At 34.9% G+C, this 7,144-nt stretch overlaps 1 protein-coding gene across 1 annotated transcript in view; it reads right to left on the bottom strand.

The window, feature by feature from the left end:
* Positions 1-7,144, bottom strand: part of LOC131676744 (uncharacterized) — a 117,894-nt gene that overhangs the window by 13,380 nt on the left and 97,370 nt on the right. The window lies entirely within an intron of this gene.

Here is a 7,144-nt window from a genome sequence, read left to right as displayed (position 1 = left end):
CACTTGTTTCTGAAATTGGCAACGAAAATATCAAATGAAGTTAAATTCATTTTCTCTTCCCTGCACTATGGGTCACAAAGGCGGTTTTTCGGTACAAAAATTAGAGAATATTTTTGGAAATTAAATTGGCTTTCTTTTAAAGTAAAATGTAACTAGGGTGGTCCTCTCGAACATTCTTTTCGAAAAAATATGTTTCGAACGAAATGGTGTAGCAAGGTACTTACTTCAGCAATGTTGTAGAAAAATGTTTTTCAAGTAAAATTTTCAAATGCATCAAAGTTATAGCATTATCGGTTTTCATGTTATAATTATTTTTCTTCTCTAACCTAGGGTGTTTCTGAAAAAGTCAGTTTTTTAGCTATAACTTTTTAAGTAGTTAGTCTATCTTAATACTCTCTATGAAGCAATTTTAGTACTTTTCATTGCACATATTTTTGCTGAAGAATGTGAATCGATATCATTTTTCGTTATCGAGTTACGATCATTTTTTTAAATAAAAATGATAGTTTTCAATGACCTTTAACTCAGAAGGTTGCAAAAAGTAGCAGCTAAATTTGTACTTTTTCGAAAGTGCATCAAAAATGCTATAAAGTATCTCAAAATCAACTTTTGCTTTTTTATCCTTCAGCGAAAAATGTTGACATCAACATTATGATCAAATGACATCAGCTTACGGCTGTTTTTAACCCTTTCATGCCCAACTTTTTTCTAGTGCATGTAGGGTTTCAAACTATTTTTCCTTGAAAACGGTTGGGTCAAGAAACACGAAAAGCCTATTTTCATAAAGATAGGTGCTTCCATGGTAGTGCTAGAAGCTGGTCAATTTTTAACTTGTAATGCTCAATGCAATTCTCCTAGAATAATTACAATAGTGCAATTACGTAGAAAACGTAGCCAACGACAGTCTAAATTGATAAGTTTTATCAGTTTTCAATAATATTGCACCATAACGAAGATATATGAAAAAATCATTTTCCTTCGTCAACGTAAACTATCCCTGGCAGCACTGCTCCATGGGAATCCAATCAGACTAATTGCAATAACTTCAGTTCTAGAGCTGATGCTTGTAACTGTTAATACTCAAATTTAAGGCAATAATCACATCAATGAGCCTTACTTGTTTTTGTGAGCAAATCTCGCCTCAATCAAAAGTTATAGCTGTTTAAAAAAGTTGTTGTCCACAAACAACATGGGCATGAATGGGTTAAGGGCCTGGTCATCGCCATTTAGCACCTGCTTTACTAGATCGAAAAGTCGAGTTTTTAAATGATTTTTTGAGCTTGTCAAAGATATGTACACAAATATTGAAAACGTTAGACTCAGGCAGATATTTATTTTACTATTCTACATAACTATTTTATTATAATCGACATCATCATAATTATTATAATCACAATCATCAACATCATCAGCATCGTCGTCGCTATAGTTATCTGAATCGCGTTTCTTTTCCCAAAGTTTAAGTTTCCTTTTCCTTTTCAAGCACAATTCATGCACTCGGTTTTTTGGACGGCCTATAATTTTGAACATTATATAAACAGTATAAAATGTAGAGCATGTTACTTTAAAAAGCGAATTAAGGATTACCCTTCATTCTGTTCTGAGTAAGCGACGAATTTCTGTGAATGCTGTTTTAGGAGGAAGTGCTTTTTTTTGGAACTGTTAACAGCTTCTCAAAATATTTCGAATTTTTATCGAGCACTTTCGTCTCAATTTGATGACTGTCTTTCCAAAATTGATCAAACCTTTTACATGTTTTAATTGGTACAGCTTTTGCATTCCGAGCGAAATTCTTTTTTTCATTTTCTCCCACATCAAATGATCTCATAATTTTCTCAAACCCAGCCTTTATTTTATTTGTCTTTTCACCTTTGGGCACTTTCCAGAGATCGAATGATTTTCTTTTATCCATTTTAACGGAACTAATAATACAATGCACTACACGCGTTCATCAAAGCAGTCGTCAGCTACTGCGATTCGATACATGAATGGGATTGATACCAATTAAACTGTCACGACTCGTGGTGTTGTTGTTTATATATGACATCGAAGGACAAAAAAGCAAAAGTTGATTTCGAGATATTTGATAGTATTTTTTATGCATTTTCGAAAGAGTACAAATTTAGCTGCTACTTTTTGCAACCTTCTGAGTTAGAGGTCATTGAAAACTATCATTTTTATTTAAAGAAATGATCGTAACTCGATAACGAAAAATGATATCGATTCACATTCTTCAGCAAAATATGCGCAATGAAAAGTACTAAAATTGCTTCATAGAGAGTATTAAGATAGACTAACTACTTAAAAAGTTATAGTTAAAAAACTGACTTTTTCAGAAACACCCTAAGTTAAAGAATAAAAATAATTATAACATGAAAACCGATAGTGCTATAACTTTGATGCATTTGAAAATGTTTCTTGAAAAACATTTTTCTACAACTTTGCTGAAGTAAGTACCTTGCTATACCATTTCGTTCGAAAAATATTTTTTCGAAAAGAATGTTCGAGAGGACCACCCTAGTTATATTTTACTTCAAAAGAAAGCCAACTTTATTCCCACAAATATTCTCTCAGACATAATTTCTCTAAAATGAACGGTTTGGAAGATATTGATTTTTGTACCAAAAAACCGCCCCTGTGACCCATAGTGCCCTGTACGGTTCGAGGCAGGTTTCAATAGTGTTGTGAATCAGCTTCGTCCCATAAAACGACGACAAAGTGTAAGCGCGGATAGCGTAAGCGGTGACGAAGTTCTGGTTGATTGTTGTTTGCTAATGTCAAGTTGATTTGTTATGCAAATCGAATTCAGCGCTTCTGCTATCGCATCCCTGGTAACCTCCCAACTTGGCACCCGAGGAGGAGCATCATTTTAAAAAGATTTGTTTAAGCGTTTTATTTGCATATATATTAGTACAAACATTCGCCGTCGGTATGACTAAAGACGAGGTACTTTAATTTTGATTGTATAAGCGATTTGTAATGACGAGATTCTTAAAATCTTTTTCATCGAACAACTGTGTCAATAACTATACACGAAGGAACTTCCTACAAACCCCTTAACAGAAAAATAAAAGAACCTTGAAAATAGGTCCTTTCAACATAAACTTGGCTACTTTCGAGTTTTACCTCTTATTCAAAGTCGAACAATTCGGACCAATAAGATAGTTGTAATTGTTTGACGTTTACTAAAAAAGAAGTAATTTGGCGAAAATTGAAGTATACTCTACTCAAGATTGAATTATTAAAAAAAAACAAAACAAGCGCTGAGTTAACACTGGATTTCCTAAATTTACCTTATTGAACGCAAACTCAAAATTGAGTGAAATTAACTCCATTTTAATTATTTTACACACAAAAACCCATTTCCAAAATCCGCCATCCAATTCACGACATGTACGACTGCCATTATTGTACTTTATAAAATGTAGTTCATACTGTAGCCAGAGACATTTCAACCTGTCAAACACTGATTACATGCGATAGCGCACATATCAACCGATTGGAACAGCAAAACAAGGTCACTGTTTCTAGTTTAGCGGTGCCAAGAAGCTTATCCAAGCAGGCGTGTTCGATTCGAACCGATGCGGATAGCCTCGTGAGTTATACACACGCATATTAGCAAAACACGCAAAGAAACAATGCGAATGTGAATGCGTCGCCACCGTCGCCTTTGCTACCATCGCCTGCTATGGTAGGTCGTAGCACACAGCCATCATCGCCACCAAGCCAAGGCACTCCACAACCGGGCCCAGCTAATGGGTGGGGGGAAAAAGCGAAAGTTTTCAACGCGTGTCCATCGGTCGGTTTCCCTTTGCTGACTAGGACCAGCAAGAGGTGTCATAAATATTCATGCTTGCAAATTGACGCTTGATATTTTAGCGTCTAATATTTGCTCGGCTGTGAGTTGTGACTAGTATCAGTTATTCGTGATTAACCCTCAATCGTCTTCCATCAGGCCGAAACAAGAACGAATATCTTGTAACCTCTAATTTGTAAGGTTTCAACTGACCAATTTCGAAAATAATAAATAGTAATAGCACACTTTTCGCTCTAGTTTATTGACATGCGCTAGTTGTAAACAGACAGGTGGACCGAACACGCTACGTCAAGCATGCAACTCGTTTTTATTTACGGTTATTATTGCCGGCTTGGCTGTGCAATCTTCAAGAACATCACCGGAATGCATCGACGGATCGAAGTAAGCGGTTGTTTACTGGTGAAAAAGTTCGGTGCACGCATATCGTGAAATTTTAAAACAATTTCGGGCATTTTTAGGTTGTCCTTGGGATGTAAGTTAACTGGTTGCAATCAATTTTGTAGATTTGTTATCATTGTGGAAAGGGAAACGATCACGACTTTTAGAACTTGTCGGTTAAAGCTTGTGGCATGACAGATGCAGAATAACAAGCGTAAGTAATGTCCGTGATGGTGATTTACTTCCTTTTCTAGATATAATTGCATCCTTTTTTATTTATTTCCGATCGTGCAATTTGATGATAGTATTGACATGCAAAAGTTTGATTATCGTGTGTATATACTGTTTCATAAGCGTTGCGTATGCTTTCGGCTAGAAGGATGCACAAAGTATTAGTCTCTATTAATTGATTCCGTAGCACTCAATCATCAATGCTGATACAATGTGTTGAGCATGGATTGAGAAAAAAACAAATGTGGTAAAGGTCCGCGGAAAACTATATCCAATTTCACCATGTAACGAATATGGTATATGTTTCATTAATAGGAGGCTATCATATAAAATGTCAAAATCATACTGAAAAATGGAGCATGAAAATATGAAAAAAGCAAGGAAACACAAAAAACTTGAAAACATGAAAACATAAAAACATTAAAATATAAAAACATAAACATATAAACATATAAACACATAAACACATAAACACATAAACACATAAACACATAAACACATAAACACATAAACACATAAACACATAAACACATAAACACATAAACACATAAACACATAAACACATAAACACATAAACACATAAACACATAAACACATAAACACATAAACACATAAACACATAAACACATAAACACATAAACACATAAACACATAAACACATAAACACATAAACACATAAACACATAAACACATAAACACATAAAAACATAAAAACATAAAAACATAAAAACATAAACACATAAAAACATAAAAACATAAAAACATAAAAACATAAAAACAAAAACATAAAAACATAAAAACATGAAAACATGAAAACATGAAAACATGAAAACATGAAAACATGAAAACATGAAAACATGAAAACATGAAAACATGAAAACATGAAAACATGAAAACATGAAAACATGAAAACATGAAAACATGAAAACATGAAAACATGAAAACATGAAAACATGAAATCATGAAAACATGAAAACATGAAAACATGAAAACATGAAAACATGAAAACATGAAAACATGAAAACATGAAAACATGAAAACATGAAAACATGAAAACATGAAAACATGAAAACATGCAAACATGCAAACATGCAAACATGCAAACATGCAAACATGAAAACATGAAAACATGAAAACATGAAAACATAAAAACATGAAAACATGAAAACATGAAAAAATGAAAAAATGAAAACATAAAAACATGAAAACACGAAAACATGAAAACATGAAAACATGAAAACATGAAAACATGAAAACATGAAAATATGAAAACATGAAAACATGAAAACATGAAAACATGAAAACATGAAAACATGAAAACATGAAAACATGAAAACATGAAAACATGAAAACATGAAAACATGAAAACATGAAAACATGAAATCATGAAAACATGAAAACATGAAAACATGAAAACATGAAAACATGAAAACATGAAAACATGAAAACATGAAAACATGAAAACATGAAAACATTGAAAACATGAAAATATGAAAACAAAATTGAAAATTGAGTGCTATTTCAAAGCAAAGCATCTGTATACACAGATAGTGACATAATATATGGAACAACCTCACCCGTATCCAGAACGCTAAACGTAACGTCCAACATCCCTCCTTCGCTCGCTAGTTTAAACGAGTATGCTGAAATATCGCACGATTTTTCCAAACATCTGAAACATTTGGAGGAATAACCCATTACGTTTCAGTAAATTTTTCTCACATTGCGTCAATTTTCGTCCCTTCAAAACTCTAATAAGTGAATTAATCACATTTGCGCAAAAACGCCTCCGTCTGAGGCGTCCGCAGAATACAAAGCAAAAACCCACCTCTCAATCAGGACTTGATTAATCACAAGGCAAACAACCAGAGTGGTCCAAGGGATGTGCCACGATCGACCACGTTTCAAACCGAGCGCTAGCTCTGTAATTAAAAGTTTTCTGTGCGACGCGACGGAGAAGGAGACGCGGACGGGCTTCGCAGAAAGGCGCTGAAAATAATCAACCCCCCATTTGTCAATATTGTACTCGGGGCGCGCGCTTTTTGTTGTAGCAGTACCTCTTCGTTACCTCACCACATCATGCGCCCATTGTTGTTGCTCAATGCAATGATCGATACCTTCGACCGTTGGCCGCACTTTTTTGTTTGGTTTGTGCAACTCTTCGTGCATTCAGCGATTGCCAATTTTTGTTGAATCGCTCTCTCTATATATATATATGTGTGTGTTTGTTGAAGTCATTTACCGATTTCCGAAAGCGAAAACTTATTCAAGCACGTACCTCGTGCAAGAGATAACACAATGGAAATTCCGCACCTTTCGAAGGAATGCGAGACGAACGGACCGAGGGGGCCGGCATGTTGGGTGGGTTGTAATAGTACTGAATGAAGTGCAATTTTATATTGTCACAAGTCATCTTTGTCGATCGTCGTCATCATCGTTCGATGAGCATACTGACAGTGCTCATTCGAATTCCACATTGCGACTGTACAAATGGGGGTGCCTACACACAGGTGCTTGTAGGTTAGAAGCTATGTGGCGGAACTCGTAAACTGTGTATGAACAACCAAGGCCATTAGAGCGGCCAATTGTTTTGTTCGTTGTTGAATTTTCAATTTTTTTAATTACGCCGGTTTCGTTTCTATATCTATTTCAAAACGAGCGACGCTTCGGTGATTTTGGCTGTCCAAGGTCATCGTTGCCTACTGTGATCTGTCATAA

This window comes from Topomyia yanbarensis, chromosome 1 (assembly GCF_030247195.1).
Source record: "Topomyia yanbarensis strain Yona2022 chromosome 1, ASM3024719v1, whole genome shotgun sequence".
Taxonomy (NCBI): Eukaryota; Metazoa; Arthropoda; class Insecta; order Diptera; family Culicidae; genus Topomyia; species Topomyia yanbarensis.
This window is presented reverse-complemented; position numbering and strand designations above follow the sequence as displayed.